We start from the raw sequence: 19,742 nt of genomic DNA, 5'->3' as shown, positions 1-19,742 counted from the left end.
TATTCCATCCTGGTGACACTTCACTCACTGTGCTTTGAACTCATGGGTATACATGAACAGAATCACCCAAACAAGGACAATAAAGGAGTTGTACTCCTTACCATTTGGAGTAGGCTTCTCTGTCAGTACCTGTATACCCTATTTCTTCCAGCAGGAGGTGCTGATGTCCTCTATTTGTAGCCTTAGATTATCACTTGGCTCAGTATGGAATTCATATTTCTGCCATAAACCTGTGATATACCTGGATGAATCCTAGGCACCTGAATGTACACTAAAGCAAAAAACTCTCCTTATGTACTGTTCTAGTTCATTGACTAGGTTTCCACCTCCCTGCTGACCTTGGAGTCCAAAAGGGATGATAGAAGATTATCTGTTATTAATAACATGTTTTGGGCTCCGATTGTAGAACAAATAGTTCACATCGCAAATGAGAGCTATTTATTCATTCTACAAATCAATGATACTGATCACTCTGTGAAACAAAAAGATGAAAAAGAGATAACCCCTATGTACTAGTAATTTATTGTTGATAGAGAAGATAAGACATTTTGTAAATAGCTGTAAAATAAGGCAGACAAAGCAAAGTCCTACAATAGAGGTAAGAGTCTCCTGGGAGTTTGGATCACTTCCAAATGGGATGACCTAGGACAATTTCATGGAGAAGGCAGCAGGTTAGTTGAAACTTCAGGGATGTGTATTTGGAATGCAAGGATTCAGGGAAACACCAGGCTTATAGAAGAAGCAAGGCATAGTTTGATTTGAGTAGAGTGAAGAAAGATGGAAAATAAGCCCAGAGAGATGAAAAACTGATGGGCCAAGCTCTAAATAAAAACACCAGAATTTGCTTAAATTTTTGCACAAGTATCTGGTACTGCATGTATATATTTGCTGTGGCCAGAAGTTCTCAGAAGGTTAGAACGGAGGATCACAACCATATATATATGTAGTTTTGATCAGGAGACTATCATGCTAAGTTCCAAAAAACCAAAGGTCAAATGTTTTCGCTGATATGTGGAAAGTAAACCACTATAAAGGGGTGGGGAGAAGAGAAGTTCAGTAGATTAGACAACCATATTTTTATGGAGAAGACATTTCAAAGAGAACTGACTCTCCACTTCTGTGTCAGAAGCAACTCTGAATGGCAAGTACCAGAAGCATAAATAACTTTAACTATTTATAAATAAATAAGTAAAGAGCAGATAAAACTCTATCCAAAGTCACCAAATGAAAGAAGACAAGAATGTCTAGGGAAAAAGATAAGCTGCATTTATCTGTGATTTGTCCATTAGATTGGGATGGCCTGATTGAGTACAAATCGAATGGCAGTGGAGTGATGTGAGGATGGAGACCAGAGCCATGGCTTAACCGTCAGCACAGTCTGAATTAAATATCATATTAAAAAGTAACTAATGGCAGTTTATTTGGTGGTTTTGCCCAGATGGTTTATGCTAACACAAAAATTAAATGATTCCAGTCCACAGGGCTACATTCAGTGTTTTTGTTTTGTTACAGGGGATTGAACACAAGGGCATTCTACCACTGAGCTGCATTCCCGGCTCTTTTGTTTTTTATTCTGAGGCAGGGTCTAAGTTGCCTTAGCTAATCTTGAATTTGTGATCCTCCAGCCTCAGCCCCGTAAGTAGTTGGGATTGCAGATGTGTGCCTACACACCCAGCTACATTAATTATTTTTTACTTTTGCTGGGTTGATGGTAAGACTGAGCAGAACAAATGCAAAAATTCTGATGAATAAGTGCATAATGGAAGTGGAAAAATGAATAGACTTGGTGAATAGGTTAGGTCCCGTACTTAAGTGTTGATTCAAATGAATTATCAGATCAGATGAGAAATACTAGAAAGACAAGAAAGTACCAAAAAGATGAGAGAGATTTTCTGATTTGCTCTCACAACAATTGCCCATGTTGTGTTAAAAGCACAAATGTGTAAAACAATAAGTTGTTGCTGTAGTGCTACACAAAATGCGATGAGAACGTGTAGCTGACAAATAGGGAATTTTCACTTTGCCATCCATTGACCCATTTCTTTTCTGGAAACTACAAAAGGGAGCCAATCTTTATTTCCTATCCTCATGCTTGTTTTTTGTTTTTGCCTTGCCTAAAGTCACAGAATATTAACAGTAGATCATTTGTTATCATTTATTTGTTCATTAATTAAACAAATGTTTATTGAGCACTGACCATATGCCAGGTGGCAGGTTTACCTGGGGATTCAGATGGCCTCAAAGAGCTTACATTCTAGTGGAGAACAGATTCAGAGCAAGTAAAAAGATAGACCAGTCAATAGATCAAAAAATTACAAATTATGTTAAGTGATGAAGGAGTCAAATGATGGATTAATATGGAGAAGACTGGGAGACCTCCTTCAAGGAAGAGATCAGAAAGGGAATGAAGGCGCAGCAAAGTGAAGGGACACGCTCATAGTCACCATGCCGTCAGTGGTCCCTGACTCCTGGGATCTTAGGACTACACTGCATGTTGTCTGCTTTGACATAGAATCTGCCTTCTGTTCTTTGGCAATCTCCATGTATGTGGGATGGTTTCTTGGCTGGTTTCTAAAAGCAGGTAAGGGACTGAGTAGTGGGAAGAGGAGAGGTTTACTGACTGGAGGTGTGCTACGTGCTACAGGTCTCTGAAAAACAGAAAAAGGGACACAACAATCTTTTAGGGGTCATTGCCCTGTCCTGGAGAAGACCTATATTGTGACATAATCCTTAGCAATGAAACACATGTATGGGTGTGGAGGGGGTGGGGTGGGTTGGCTGCTTTTTCTATGGAAATACTCTGAGAGCCATTTGATCCCCTTCTTATTTAGGCAGGGCTACTTGTCAGTCTTTGGATTAGACAAAGGTACAAGCATAGCGTAAGGCCTTTAACTCAGAAAAGTAGCATTATGAATAGAAGGGTTGGACTGATAAAGAGAAATTTCATGGTTCTATAACATTTTGCAAAAGAACCAGGATTGTGTATTCAACAGAACCAGGCAGAGTGCTATTTCTCTAAGAAAGGGGGGTTTTACTAATGAATATATTGACTTCATAAATTCTGATTTAAAAAAATACAATGCCTAGTGGGCTTGTATCTCAGTGGTAGAGTGCTTGCCTAGCATGTGTAAGACACTGGGTTTGACTCTTAGTACCACATATAAATAATTAAAATAAAGGTCCACCAACAACTAAAAAAAAATATAAAAAATATGATGCCTAAAAGAAATGTGTAGGGAATCTGATAAAAATCAAAGGGAGATCAGTAGAGTAGAGGAAAGGGAATAGGGAGAGGGAGGAGGGGAAGGAAAGGGGAAATACTAGGGAATGGCATTGGCAGAATTACATTGTTATGCTGTGTGCATGTACAATTACATAATAACAAATCACACCATTATATACAACGATAAAGCACCAATTAAAAATATGGGAAAAATACAATGCCTCAGTCCACTCCTTCTGGGTTTCCAAACCCAGGCATAGGTTGAAGCAATGAGACATGAACAAGTTCACTGGCTCTCTGGAAAGTTGGTAGGTCTATGTCTACATAACTACCAAAGAATGGGTCACAGTGCCCTCTGCTCCAGATTACTTCTTCAGCACTCTATAAAAATAATTTTGTCTTCAGAGGACAAGTACTATATTTAGTACTACAATAGATTTTTTTTTCCTTCCTAGCTGTGGAGAGAAGGACATGCGTCTATCTGGGGCCTTTGATTTCTTTGTTCTCTCTGTCATCCTAATGGACACTTTCAGCTGGATCTTACCATCCCACAGCTTATAAACCATCAGCTGAACTAAAATGACTTTTAGATCACAACACAGCACTTTATTTTGGAAATTCTAATATTTTAGGTGAACTTTTAAGTACTTGAACAATTGTAGGCATGGCTGAAGTTCAAGTGGGATTTCAAAGTCATTAGTCACATCTTAAACATGATTCAGCTCAACAGAAATCCAATTCAAAATAACCTTTCTGTATAACCAGTGGCAATCATTTTCTTAAGAAAGGTGGTGGAAATAGCTAGAGTGCAACTTTTCTGTTTCTGATCAAAAGATCAGGTACAACTGTTTTTCTGGTTTCTAGACATTTTCATAACCTTTTTAAAGAACATAATCTGCCCATTTTGTGGCTGCAGAAATGGAGGTTCAGAAATAGCCCAGTCAATGTTTGGGGTTAGTAATAGAGACTTGTTCGGTGTCTGGGATTCCGCTGAGTCATCCGAAGAGAATAAAGTCGAATGAAGTTCCACAGTGGGAAAAGGTACATTTGGTAGGCTGGATTATTATTCCCAATTCTTCCTTTCCACTGCTTGATTGACTCCTTGTTATAATATTATGCCTTCATATATTTTGCCATGTGGCTTTGTTGACACTGTGGAAGACAGAGTTTATTACCTGCTTCATTGATGGTCTTGGCCATGATGTGTGTTGGCCAATGGAACGTTAGCGATGTGATGTACTCAGAGTCTATAAATGTGCTTGTGTAATTTGGCTTGGCATCTTGGGCTCCTGTGATCCAACACAAGAAGAAAAAGTCCCACACAGTTCCTGGGCCTAGGATGAGGAAACGTGGAGAGTAAGACTGACACCATCCTGCAAATTGGATCCAGGCCTAGTCAAACTGCTGTCTGAAGCAGAGTTGCCCTAGCTGAGTGAAAAAAAACAAAAGTTTATTGTTGGAATGTGTGTGTGTGTGTGTGTGTGTGTGTGTGTATCTGTGTGTGTGTGTGTGTGTGTGATGCAATATTTTTCTAACAATAGCTAATTATTACTGTAAACATCTGTAGAGCAGGTTGTACATATCAACTGGGCAATATCAGAATGAAATTCACTTATTCATCATGTTTGCATTAAACCACTTCTTGCCAGCATTGTACTGGGCTTTGAGCATTAATAGGAATAATATAAGATCATGGCTGGAGGAGAAAAGTCAGTCAAGTAACATGACAGATACCTAAAAGATAATGCACATGGGTGACGATAGGGCTAGGTACAATGTATTGTGGCCACACAATATGTCCAGAGGGACTTGGGGAAGGTGACTCAGGTTGATGTTTGGATTAGGCCCTCAAGGATGAATAGGACTTTATTAACAGAAGGAGAGAAGAATGTTCTAGGGTGAAGAACAGTGCAGAGGCAGGGCTGCTAGAGTATTCATGAAATGGAGAGTAGCTCAGTGTGGCTAAAGAATTGAGGGGGAAACAAGGAAACAAGGAAACAAGACCAGAAAGCTGGACTGGGGCCATGTTGAAAAGTCCTCAGTCTAAGGAGTATGGCCTTTACTTTGAACTTTTAGTCTTAAAGGAAACTCTCTATGATTTTAAATCAGTGGGTGATGCAACTATGCATTAGAACAATATTTCATAACATGTGACCCCAGGACCCAGAAAGTGTTAGAAATGCAAACTCTCAGCCCAGTCCTACCAAGCCAGAAATTGGGATGAGCCCAGAGATCCATTTTAATAAGCACTCCAGGTGTTTTGGCGGCCTGCTAAAGTTTTAGCTGTCACAATTTGGAGTGAGGGACTCATGCTGGGAAGTTTCTGAAGAGCCCCAGGAAAATCATTGAGGGTAAGGCAAGATTAGGAATTTTTACCACTCACTTGGCTTTGCAGAAACCACATCAAGGTGGCCAGAGCAGAGGCAGAGTAGACATCCATTCATTCTCTTCTTCACTCATTTGCTCAACAATTATTTCTTGGTGGTGACTCTGAGAGAACATTGAACTCTTGGAAATAGACCGCTGGCAAAGATGATGTTATTTCCCTGTGAGAGACTCACATCGAGGGTCATCAGCCCTTTTCTGGTTGAAGCAAGATTCCAAATGCTTCCTAGCCTCTTTCTCTTCTTCTTTAAAAGATAATGAACAAATCATTGATCAATTTCAATATCGTCAAGATGAGGATGATGATAATAACTATTATTGATGGAACACTTATTATGTGCCAGACCCTGTTCAGTGATTGAATCCTGAATCTCAGCAGCTCCATGAGGTAGGTCCTATAATTACCCACTTTTTACCAGTAAGTGAATTGAGGCACATAGAGAATTAACATCCTACCTACTTTCCTGTAAACCTGAAAGTACAGAATTGGGATTCAAGTCCAGCCAATCACCATGCCGATGACATCTTTCAACCTGCTGGTTTGGCAGAATATTGGGGATTCCAGGAGAAACTAGGCAATCATTACATTGTAAGAGCAGATTCTTGGAGGGTAACAAGGGGAAAACAACTTCATTCTTTTCTCCACCACCTGCTCGAACCTGCTCTGTGGAACTGATTCCTTTCTGTCCCCTAGTGTATCTAGTGACCTGTTGCTAATACAAGGTTTTTTAGTTGTTTGCTGTCACAAAGACAATCTCTCTTCAGTAATAAAACTTTATAATCATAAGTGTTAGAACTCTATATTTCACTTAAGATTCTTCCTTAAGACATAGCTATGTCAAGCCCTGGGGCTTGGTGGGGAATAGGGCATGGTTGACTTCCTTTGGGTTTCCTCTCCCTGGTCCTCCCACTCCTGACACCTGTTGCTTTCTCTAAGACCCCAGAAACTCACTAGGAGAAAGAGCAGGGAGGACATGTCAGGGGCAGGAAAGGTCCTGCTTGACAGGCACCAATGTCGTTTACCAGTGGTTTCTGCTGACCATGGCGGATGACTTAAACCAACTCCAGGCTTGGGGGATTCCCAAGAAGATTCTTTACTTGTGGGCTCTCTGGAGAGCTATACTGGGAACATCCCACTGTACTACTAGGGTCATACCTTAGAAACATATTCTATGTATCTGTTTGTTTTCTCCCCCAGCCTCGAGGAATCCAGGGTCCTTCCTTGACTGAGGTCGCCAAATATCCCTCCAATCCCGTTTTCTTTCCTGAGTGGTCATTTTTTTCACTTGGAACACTCATGTATCCTTTGTCCCAACAAACATTGGGACTACTGGTCTGTCTGTACTCAGCCTCTCATTCAGTGGCTCTGGCCACTGGTTATTGCCTCTCTGCTTTTCCAGCATGTTTCAGGTTTGTCCACTGTGTTTGCTGTGTTCTGTAGATTCTACGAACCCCTATCAAGCTCTATAAGTGGGTTTTTCAAGCCTCTTGCTTGACTTGAGGTAGTAGGAATACATTCCTCCTTTCTCTATCGGGATATGGAGGTAACATAATATAACTTCTCTAACAACTTAAAAAAAAAAAAAAACTTCCATTTCCAGTCATACCTAATTCCAATCCTTTAATATCTTAGAGACATGTGAGGGCTAAGGGTAATAAAAGGATTAGCCATGTCCTTTGGATGGTTTTAGTTAACACTTAGAAAAATTCCCTTGAAAACGTCCTCATTAGTGGTATTATAAATTATTCATTTCTTATGATTCAAGAGCTTCCTTTCCACACACTTCATGCCCAAGGATTGAGAGCTTTTTATTTGCATTTAAGGAGATAACGAAGAACTTGAGTCGCATAGGCCAAGCTTTTCACTTGTTGTTTTAAATTATAGGTAATAATTCTGTAAAGGCATATCAATCTTTAAAGTTTAGGGTTTTAATGTAAGGGAGATGGAGAAATACCTTATCAAGGTTACTCTACTTGCGGTGGGTCAAAGGGCTAGTAATACACTCTATAGACTCATTGATACTCTTAATCTGTTTTTTATGTCCCTCCCATGACCCTGGTCTCTCAAACAAGCCTCTGTAGCCACAGTAGCAGGATTTATGTAACATTTCCTGAGTGAGGGAGAAAAGGAGAGTGAGCCACATAGTATACATTTTGAAGGGAGAAATAGAGAAGGGAAAAGGGAAAGAGATTTACCATATGTTGTTGGAAACTTGATTTAAAGTTTCCTGAGCAGTTGGAAGTAGAGACTAGGAATTGTAGCAATTTTTTATTCAAACTCCTACTGAACTGTGCAAGTTCTAAATATGGAATTTGCAAGAAAACCTTCAGAAAGATTAAGATACCTACATTTTCCTACCCTTAGGCTTGCTGAAGAAATATGAACAGTCTAGAAAAGAGAATGCACTCCATTTTGAAGTAACTAAATTATTTATTGCTGATGTATAGCCAAGCATTAGTGTTGATCAAACAACAAACTAATTAATTTAGCAAATACTTATTGACCATGTAATATGTGCCTTACACTGTATTAGGGGGTTGTGGATACAATAATGAATAAGAGATATAGTCTCCACCCTCACAGAATTATAATCTGGTATCAGGAGTCAGAAAGTAAAATGGCAGTTATGATGTGTTGTGTTAAGGGTTATTAAGGAGAGGTCCAGAGAATGAAAGGACCAGATAAGTTTTGCCTAATTTGGACTGGAGTTTTGTAGTAGTGCCAAAAAGGCATCTTGAAGGAGGTGACATTTGCTCCAAGATCTGCTGGGTGACCAAGTGTGAGTCAGATGCATAGGTGAGATGAATATTATAATAATACAAGAAATGTAAATAAAATATAAAATAATAATTAAAATGTAAATAAAGGAGGCCAATTTGAGATGCAGAATTCTTTAATCTCCAGAATGTAGATCAAATACTCAAATGCAAGCAAGTCTTTTTCTAAAGTATTTAAGGATGATGAAGATAGAGAAGAAAGAACTGGACTGGCGCCCAGTGTCCCTAAAGATGGCATGACAGCCTCACTGTTGGCACATTTGCCATTTGTCCCTGATCATAGCTACTCTAGTGAAGACAAGCATGTCCCAAGTCCCTCCAGGGAATGGGTTCTGTTGCTAACAGTTCATAAAAAGGATGCCAACCCAATAGATGTGATCCAAGGCTTCAGAGCAGGGAGGAAGTCAAAGTGGAAAAATAAAACAAACAAACAAAAAAACCTCTAAAAATTCTCCACAGTCCCCTCAAGGAGGGATGGGTGGTGTGTGCATGGTCATTTGTCCTATGGTCGCTGATGACTTTAGCTTATGAAGACAAATATACATTAGTAGACTTGTTGAGAAACACCTAGCCCTTTATCCTTCCAGAATATTAAGAATTCCAGTTGAGCATGGTGGGGTACACCTGTAATCCCAGTGATTGGTAGGTTGAGGCAGGAGGATTGTGAGTTCAAAGCCAGACTCAGCAACTTAGTGAGGCACTTAGCAACTTGTGAGACCCTGTTTCTAAATAAAATATAAAAAAGGACTGGAGGGGCTGGGGAGATAGCTCACTCGCTAGAGTGCTTGCCTTGTAAGCACAAGGCCCTGGGTTCGATCCCCAGCACCCAAAAAAAAAAAAAAAAAAAAAAAGGACTGGAAATGTGGCCCCGTGGTTAAGTGCCCTGGGTTCAATCCCTGGAACAACAACAACAAAAAAGAATTCCAGTGAGTCCCCTCTGCCCCCTCTCCCATATCCCCTGGCATTTCAGGCATTATGAGTCACATGGTAAGTGCTCAGTGTTCACTAGATCAATTAATTAACAGGCAAGTTTGCTCAAAAGTAGGATAATTATAGGTTCGATGGCATTCAGGGCCTGCTTTTCTTCCTGTGTTCCTGTGGTTTCCCTTTGTCCTTTGCCTAGTTCTCTCAGCTTGTCTAAATCAGCACTGGCTTATTCTTAATGGCTGACTGCAAATGTCAGCTCCACAGATACCCTCTGCAGAGTGAAAAACTCCCTCTTTCAGGCTCTTACCGCCCTTGTCCATGCCATGATCTTTACCAACTATGCTGTACTGGAGTGATTTGTTGGCATGTTTGTTACTCGCTTTCTGGACTCCTTCATTTCCATTCTCAAGGTGCCTAACATGGGGCTTTCCAGGAAGGGTTAATAGGCATATCTTGAGTGAAGAAATTCTATGCCCATATGTTAGGTTTTGTATCTGTGACCAAAACACCTGACAGAGGAGGAAAATTTTGTTTTGGCTCATGGTTTCAGAGATTTAGTCCACAGTTGATTGACTCCATTGCTCTGGGCCCAATATGAGGTAGAGCATCATGGAGGAAGAGTGAGGCAAGGGAGCACTACTCTGCTCATGGTGGCCAGGAAGCAGAGAGGAAGAGGGGAAGGGACCACAGGGAAGATGAACCCTTCCAGGGCATGCCCTCAGTGACCTACCTCCTCTAGTCAACCCCAGCTGCTGACAGTGACCACTCGGTCCATTCAACTAGGATGAACTGATTAGGTTACAACTCTGAATATTCCTCTTTCAACACAGGAGGATTTGGGGGACATCTCATATCCAAACCATAACAGTCCACATATCAAATACTAAGTGTACATAGTGTTCCCCTCCAGCATACTTGCTATCTTATTTCTAATAGATTTTCCAATTCAACTGCCAGGTTTTAAGATCCACTTTTCACTTTATGGGCCAGTTAGAGCTCACATTGGCCAACACCTTTGAGCACCTTGGCAGGGTGCTCAAAGGTGCCTGGCACTGTCCCCCATGCTGCCTTTCCATTGGAGGAGCTGGAATAAGGGCCGTGGCCTCATCAACTGTTAGAACCAAAAAGACGCTCACTCGCTCCTTAATTTGAGAGCTTTGAGTTGAGGACCTGACACAGTCAATTAAAGAGCACCCCTGCAGCATAGAAGAGGGTTCCTACATCCTGTCCAAACTTGCATTCCTTTTGTCTAGAGGAAGAACAATCCTTGTGAAGAAGAAAGGCAATTGCTAGCCTGACCGGAGGCCTTTTAGAGACTCCTGGGATATTAAAAAGTGATGAAATGACAAGCATTTCCTTGCTGCTTTTAATGTGTGAAATTCCAGTGTCATTGTTTGTTATTAAGGATTTATTTTACAAAACAATAACTTCATAGTCCAGTGGTTAAGTCTGGAGCCCAGCCAGCCTGTGTTCAAATCCTGTTCCAGTTCTTATTAGCTGTGTGATCTTGGGCACACTCTGGTCTTTTTGAACTTCAGTTTTTAATTTATAAAATGTGCACAGTAGTACCTCTTCATAGTGTTTTGTGAGGATTAAATATGTCTTAGAAGAGTATCCAGGTTTTTACAACAGTATGCACTATAGAAGTGTTGGTTATTATTGTTCTACTTTTTATTGTGTTAACATTTTCCAAACACTGCCATCTTCTAATAGTGTGTTGAGTTTGATCTTGAGTGCTGGGGATGTGGTTCAGTGGTAGAGCACTTGCCTAGCACGTGTGAGGTCCTGAGTCCAATCCCCAGTACTGTAAAAGAAAAAAAAAGAAGTTTTACCTTGAATGTCATTCTCTTATGCTCTTGTCAGGGTATCTTGTCAGGGTGGCTGTATATATAATTTCTTCTGCAGATAATTTCAAAATATTAAAGGTCTTTTGTAAACTAAGGTCTGGGTCAGACAGTGCCTTGGCACCCTTCAGGAAATGGGATGGCTGCCCCGGCTTTTGAGAGTGGTATGTCTCCACTTATAAGCTTTGACACAAGGGTGAGTTCCCTACCAGTTCCCAGTGGCACACACTGTTTCAGGGCTAGATCTGAATTTCTATGATGACCATTCAGGAACTGAGAGGGAGACGATAAGGGCAGCCCCCCAGCAAGAGACACAGACACGCAAGTTGCTGGAATCCATCAGTCAATTGTTTGGCAGACCACAAGGGTGTAGCTCTTTCTTCTCCTTAAATATCAGATTCTCTTTCTCCCTGGCTAAAGTTAAAAGTGATTGTGTTTCCAGTTGGCATGGCACAAGTTCTACATTGCTAATAGGCTCCCTGGCACAATGCGAAGAGCCCGTGTGCCAGTACTTGCAGTACCCACAGAGGACTGTGCTAATCTCTTTACCTAAATATAGTTGTGACTGTCACCATCCAACCTGTGGGTGGTGTGCAGTTGCCACCTGCATACCTTACAGAATTCACGTGTCATCTAATACCTTCCTGCTGCTGTCTTAGCAAGAACTTGCAAGAGTGGCATTAAAGTGGCATGGAAGCTAAGTGAATGGGAGCCAGGGCACAGGCAGGGCATCCTGACCTCTGAGGTCATGCTGAGATTCATGTTGCCCTTGGCTCCTACTCCCCGCCCCAACCTGAACTGGAGCTTGGATGCTAGCACCAATGCCATAATGCTAGAGACCTGCTCTATATCCTGCCAAATCTTGGCCACATTCCAGTGCCATCCATTATCTCTTTTCTAGCAGCAGTGAGGTGGCAGTCACAACAGAGAGACATGGGGGTGGCTTTTCAGGGCTCTGTGCTTGTACCACTGGGGAGTATAACTGCAAAATCCCTGCCACTCTTCACCCAGCATTAGGGGAAGTGGCACCTTTGTGGCTTAGAGGCATGAAATGCAAATGAGAAGGAGTTTATTTTCAGCAAAATTCCAAATCACTACAATGACTGCAAGGAGACTTTTTACTAAAGCCTCTGGACCACGTGTGCATCATTAGCTGCTCTTACCTTCACCTAGGGGGTGTGGGCACCTGGTGGGGCTGGGCGTAGGATGCCCAGTGGTTGAGTTATATTTCTAGGGCAATTATTTTCCTTGTTTTCTTCATGCAAGAAGAAATTACCCATGTCGGTGTCATGTTTGAGTGCCCTACTTTTAAAATGTGTTTTGCCTAGAGCAGGCGATGAGCCCTACCTGCCACCAGGTGAGGAGGAAAGGGTGGACAGGGATGAATATAGTCAACTCCCTGGGTCTCTAGGTTGGCCTTCAAATTTTCAAATTTCTATCTGGGAAGGACAACATCTAACATTTATATTGTGAATACTGAGAAAAACTTAATATTTTTTTCTGTCTAGTACTTTCACTGTGTGTATGAGGAGAAATTCCCTAAAGAATTGGCTTTTTAACTATGTTTTTTAAATCAGAGGAACATTTCTTTCCATAGGAAATCTTATGCTGCACATCAGTATAAAAAACTGGTACAACATCAATAATAACAATAGCAGGAAATCCAGTCTGTTGATAAGTGCAAGTGGCACCAATTCTTATATCCCAGGTCCCTGGAAGTAGCTCAGAAGGTTTCTATACTCTTTCTTCAGTTTGATTCCAGTTATCTTCCTCATGCTCAAAGCCCCCAATTTGATCTTTCACAAGGGCAATGGGATGTTATCTGGGAGACTGAGCATCTTATTCTGCATGATTCAGGTAGAATGCATGGAGGTCTGGACTCCTCTCTTCATTGAATTTGGTCATTGCTAGTCCTTGGTAAAGATTAGTAACTTGAATCATTTGTCATTAAAAAATTGTGAACTAACTGCCTACCTTCTATATGTTGTTAACATCTCTAATGGAGCTCATGGATTATATTCTCAAGTGGGAAAATGGAATACATAAGGAAAACAACAAACTAACAAAAATGATTTTTTTCCTACTAGTTACAAGTGTTATGGAGAAAGCAAAGCCAGGTAATGGGACACAATGAGAATGACATGTCTGATAGACATGGAGGTGGTGAGTAGTTCTGTAGATTGGGGGTTCAGGGAAAGGTCTCACCAAAAACTGACATTAAACTGTGACCTGATCAATGAGAAGTTGTCTAGCCAGGAGAAAGCTCAAAGGAAGAGTATTCTCAGCAGAGTATTCTCAGCCTGTGACCATGAAGAGTCAGTTTCTCCATACTTCCATTCTGCACATGCATGGATGCCAGGGGTACTTCCTGGAGCCCTAGACCAGTGTGTTGAAAGGGAATCAACAGGGCAAATAAAAAAAGCCTTAAGTACAGCAAAGCTTGTCCTTTGTCTATGTGAAGTTGCTCACAGACTAGGATAGCATTGATCTCTGCAGCTGCTGGAACAAGATACAAATGGGGTTGAGAGGATGTGAAGTGACCCTAAGATGTATCTGATACACATTCATTCATTCAACAGTTATTTCAGACCTGCTATTTGCCAGGTAATGTGAGAAGATGATGATCTGGCAGTGACCAACACAACGCAAACTCTATTCTCAAGAAAACTGCTGTTTGGGGGTTGTTGTGAACGTAAAAGGAGATGAATACTTAAAATAAGGTCTTTTAAAATAAGGGCTCAGGGCTGGGGTTGTGGCTCAGTAGTAGAGCACTTGCCTGGCATGTGTGATGCCCTGGGTTCAAGCCTCAGGACCACATATAAATAAATAAACAAACAAACAAATAAATAAAATGTCCAATGACAACTAAAAATAAAAATAAAAAAATAAGGAATCAATAGTTGTTAGTTGATAATTTTATTTTGTGGCACTGTTAAAATACATCTGGGCTAACTCCTAGATATCTCTGTTAGTGACGTGATGACAAGCCAGGACACAAAGTGATTCCATCATCTAAACAGGAATGTAAATTTAATATGTACTTACTAGAAATGCAGTATTAAGTCTGATGATTTGTGCTAAATAAATCAAGTTAAATCCTTAGAGTCCTAAAATGAATGAATGACAAAAAGAATAGAATACCCAAATTGGTAGAAAAGCTTTCAGGGGAGTTGAATTTGAGGAGAACTGGCTTTAAGTGATGTGGCCTTGTTTCCCTAGAAAACAAAGAGAGGAGAACATAGCTGACCCTAACATTTTTACTAATAAGTTAATTTTGCCAGGATAAGAGTGTAAATTCAAGTAAAAATTCAGAGCTTTTGCTAACTTTGTGGAGCCATATGTGTGCCCCACTCTAGCCTTCTGTTGTATGACTCAGATTCCGCCCCTGGGGATACCTTCAAGAAAGTACATAGTTATGAAGTTATCCAGACCTGGATTCAAATCCTGGCTTCACCATTTTCTAGCAAAGTGACATTGGGTAAATGTTAGAAATAATGAGGTGCTGCAAGAAATCAAACACATGGTCAGAAGTGGGTCAGCAAGGCACAACTGTACTTCTGCAGAAGGTGCACTCCTAAAGGGAATCTGGCGAGCAAGCACACTGGGGTGGACAGTCCACCAATATTTATCCCTAACTAGTTACTACCACTCACTTCTGATAGGAAGACCTTGGAGGTACAATCTATGCAATTAACTAATTTAAAATAGGGGACGGGCATGGAAAAGGGCTACAGTTGTGATTGGATACTTGTTAGGGAATTAAAAACGGTGCCACTCTGCTCATATGATTCTCTAAATTTAAGATGGCTCCATTCCAATTACATTATTCCCAAATTTTAAGATGACTCCACTCTGACCACATGGTTCCCTAACTTCAGATGACTCCATTATACACGCGAAACTTAAGTTATAGTATTCATGCCTGTGTGACATTACGGGTTTAACTTTGTTAGAAAAGAAAACATAAACCTTACAGTAAATTACTTAATCTCTTTTAAATTTTCTCATTTTTACGTGGGGTTTGTTATATAGAAGGAGATACTTAATATAAAGTCTGATACAGTTAATGCTCAATAATTAGTAGCTATTATTACTAGCTTAATTTTGTGTTAAAAAGGTACAATTCATCTGTTGGCTTTCTTTCCCAGGGATTTCCACCTGTGACAAGCTTACAAGTCAGGGATGAATATTTGGTAATGTTATAGTTTAGATATGAGGTGTCCCCCCAAAGCTCTCTTAAGAGAATGTGTAAATAAACATTCACAGAGGTGAAATTATTAGATTATGAGAGCTTCAACCTGATTGGTGGATTGATCCAATGATACGAATTAACTGGATTGTAACTATAGACAGGTAGAGTGTGACTGAATGAAGTAGGTCACTGGGGGTGTGTGTTTGGGGTTTATATTTTGTCCTTGATGAGTCTCAGAGCTCTTTCTTTGCTTCCTGGCTGGCATTTCCTGAGCTGCCTTCCTCTGCCACACCCTTCCATCATGATGTTTTTCCTCACCTGTGGCCCAGACCTATGGATGGAGTTCATGGATGAACCTCTGAAATGGTGAGCCAAAATAAACTTTCCCTCTTCTAAGTTGTTCTTGTAGGTTATTTTGGTCACTGTGATGAAAAGCTGGCTAAAACAAACATGAATTTGTTAAAAAGTTCAGTCACAATTTGAGGACCAACGTTGGCTTAAATGGAGTAAGAGTTTCTCTTTCTTTAAAGTCAGAAAGTATGATTTACTCCAAGAAACCCCCAGAACTGGCTTCTGTTCTAGTGCATGGCATTTATTTCCAAGGTCAACTCATGGTCCAAAATGGTTACTCTGATTACTGCCATCTGGCATTCTAGGCAATCAGAAGGAGTAAGGAGGTTGTGAAGGGCAAGGAACAATGCCAGCTGTTTCTTAAGATGGTGCTGCAGAAATCTGTTTACATTTCATTGACTAATATGTAGTGCTATGGTCTTCCCCTAGATTCAAGGGAAAATGTAGATTATTCTGGGTAGCTGTATTCCCAGCATAAATTTTCATTACTTATAGAAGAGTGCTGGGGGTTATGCCATACGGACTACACCAAGATGGCGCCTGGCAGCCAGCCAGAAGTTGTTTTGATCACATCAGTGGTGAGGAAGTCGGTTAGCATAAGTACACCCAGGTGTTTTGTCATTGGCCGTATTCAATTAAGTCCACGCACACAACACGTGCACAGGTGTTCCCGAGTGCTCCTGATCGTGCCTGCTTGTTTTGACCTTTACCGTGATTAGACAGCTAGCTTCTTGCCTAATCTTCACATAATTGGCGTCAGCCCTACCCTTCACCTCCTGGAGGGGATATAAACCAGCTCTCCTCGAGCGCTGGGGTTCCCGGGTTTCCTGAATCAGCAATAAACCGTTCTGAATTCAAGAGTCTCACTACTCGTTTGTCTCCCGCGCCAAATTGACTCCACTGGACAGTGTCAGAAGAGGGCTACTAGGGCCAACTATCAGTCTCTGTTAGAGTGAGCTACTTTTTAGGACACTCAGCGTGGGGAATTTGGGCTAGATGGCACAGGGAAAATAATTATTTAAAGTACTTGGTGTCTGATAAACCAGTCTTTGATCCTACCAAGAAAATATCTTGAATTACTCTATCCAATGAGGTAGCCACTAACCACATGACTATTGAGCATTTGGAATGTGGCTACTCCAAATTGAGATGTGCTGTAAGTATAACATACATACTGGATTTTGAAGATTTGGTATGAAAAAAGGATGTAAAACATCTTATTAAAAATTTTTACAGTGCATGCCTGTTAAAATCTACATGTATTGGATTGAGTAATGATATTGTTAGAATTAACTTCACTTTTTCTTTTTGCTTATTAAATTTGAAGTTATACCTGTGACTTGCATTTTATTTCTGTTAGAAAGCATTGACCTAGAATGTCCCAAATCTAATAGAGCTTGTCTCTGTAGAAAGGAGTTTCTATATAGTCCTGAGAGGGATCATTCCCTGAGTGAATTTTTCAACGAACGATGAATTCTCTAACATGGGACTCAAAAAGCAAGATTTTGACTCCTCACCTGAAAGTACTGCTAGAGGGAGGTGTTTCTGTGTCCCTTCAGGGGACAGATCTCAATGTTGAGCATCCAAGTGAACTCCACTTCAAGGTATTGTTTGTTCAGTGAACCATTCTAGGGTTCCGTTTTAGGCCTACTTCTAGTGTTTCTATGAATATTTTCCACAAAAATGAGAAGTTGACTAGTAAGCCAAGTGATATGCCTGGGAATAGTGACAGGTCTGAACTTAAAAAACTGGAATGCTAATGAGAAGGAAGTGCATTTGCTACCCCAAAGTTTATGCATTTTAATTTTTCTTCCTGTCAAGAGTCCCTAATTTTCTTGATCAGCAGTTCTCAAAGTATGGATTGTGGACCCGGCAGCATCACTATCACCTGGGAACTTGTTATAAGGTCCCACTCCAGACTTAAGGAATCAAACATTGAGGAACTGGGGTCCAGCTGGGGTGTTTTAATAGGCCTCCAGATGATGATTCTGCTATAAGCCAAAGTTTGAGAATCTTCAGTTTAATGCTATAGTTTTCTTGCCAAGTAGATCTTCATAAAATGCATCCAGTAGTATTTTTTAATTAAAAAAATCATTCTGTTTAATGCAATGTCACAAAAGGGAAAGTAAGAAAATGAGAGCTCATTTGAAAAGCATGAGGCTGGAGGCTGTTGTTGGGGTGAGTCCCCTTAGTTCACCTCACTTCTAAGTCCCACTCCTAAATTTACTGCAATTCCTCCCAGAAGTGGCTAGGGCTGGGAGCAGTCAATCTGCTCAGGTTCCACCTGCTGGCTCTCATGGCCACTTGGACTTCCTGTCTGTTCCCATGTAGCTTCTGCTCCCTATTTCTTTCCATTCCAGCCTGATTCCCTCCTGTCTGAGTGTCATTCTTTACTGTCTAAAATAGCTGTTCTTACCTCCTTAATTTTAATCAGTGTGAACAGTTTTGCTCTGTAAGGCCATTCCTGACTCTTAAGTTCTTAAATTGTTCTCTGGGCCATCCAAGCCCAGTTCTTCTTACAAGGCAGACTCAGTCCCATTCCTGAAATATAATGCATAATGACAGGTTCAGCCAGCAGCAGTGGAGAAATGTTTGGCTCCATCCATCACTAAACAAATGTGTGGGAACTTGCAGAGATACCTGCTGACAGTGGCTTGCTGACCTCAACTCCCCCACCAGGGACTGAACTTTGCCTTGAAACTCAGAGAACGTCCGAGTTTCTTTTTCTTTTAGTTAAAGCAAAAGAATTGTATTTTCTCACTATCCTGAAGCCTGAAGCCTGGAACTCCAAGGTCCAGGTGCCATCAGGGTTGGTTTCTGGCGAGATCTCTCTTGTAGGCTTGTAGACAGATGGCTGTCTTGCTGTGTTCTCAAACAGCCTCATCTCTGTGCACACTTGCAGGGGAATCTTGCGTTCCCGTGTCTTTCCCTTATTTTTCTTTATTCATTATTTTTTAAATTGAGAAAATTTGCATATTACATATTTATTTTTCATATTATATATTTATCACATACAGCTTGATTTTTGAAATATGAAATGGCTAAATTGAACTAGTTAACATATGTATTATCCCACATATTTGTTTTTGTGGTGAGAACACTTGAAATTTATTCGTAGTTATTTTCAAGAATACATTATTATTAACTATAGCCACCAGGTTGTATAATAGATCTCTGAATTTATTCCTCCTATCTAACTGAAAGTTTATGTCATTTGGCCAGTATCTCCCCATGGCCCCTTGAGTTTCTTGACCTGCTGATGGAAAGTCTGATATCCTGCCTGCTTATCAACGGATCTTCTGGTCCTTTGGTGCAGGGATTAGGTGGGGCAGGTGGGAGATCAGTGGATCTGAAAACTGATGCCCTGCCCTTTCCATAGCTTACGTGGGCAAGCATCAACAACGTGTATGTCATCTTATAGTAATCTTCAGATTTCATAATTTGCAAAGCATCTCAACCATTCTGAGAGAGGAGCAGAATTATTACCATTGTTTTTTAGATGAAATAACAGATCTGGAAGGTTGCCATCTCTCTGCAGGTGGCTCAAACAATAAAAAGCAAAGTTGGGGTTATATCCATTTAGGTTTATCAAATCCCCCTTGTTAAGTGGATACAATTTCACACGAATAAAGTCTAAGGGACATCTTGGTGGCTTTGTTCAATGAAAGATTTGACATAGTAATGCATTTATAGAAATCTCATTTGTGTTGAGTTTACAAATAGTGGTCACATTCATTGCTTTTGCTAATTTCTATAATGACTGTATGTAGAAGCCTTTATTATTCTTGTTTTACAGATGAGAAAACTCAGACTCAGGTAGAATGAATAACTTGTTCAAGGTTACAGGAGTGTCATAGCAGATTGTCACTCGGTTCTTCTCACAATAGAACCTCTGTCTACTATGTGTACCTCCTCTCTGCTATAAATAGAAAGAAGATGAGCCCAATAAGGCAGGTTTTCCCCAGGCAGTTCTGTTTAGAAACACAGATACTTATGTTTGTTCCTTATCCTTCCATGAACTCTCCTAAGATCTATAGGTGAG

The sequence above is a fragment of the Sciurus carolinensis genome, chromosome 5 (assembly GCF_902686445.1).
Source record: "Sciurus carolinensis chromosome 5, mSciCar1.2, whole genome shotgun sequence".
Lineage (NCBI taxonomy): Eukaryota > Metazoa > Chordata > Mammalia > Rodentia > Sciuridae > Sciurus > Sciurus carolinensis.
Note: the sequence above shows the minus strand (reverse complement) of the source record.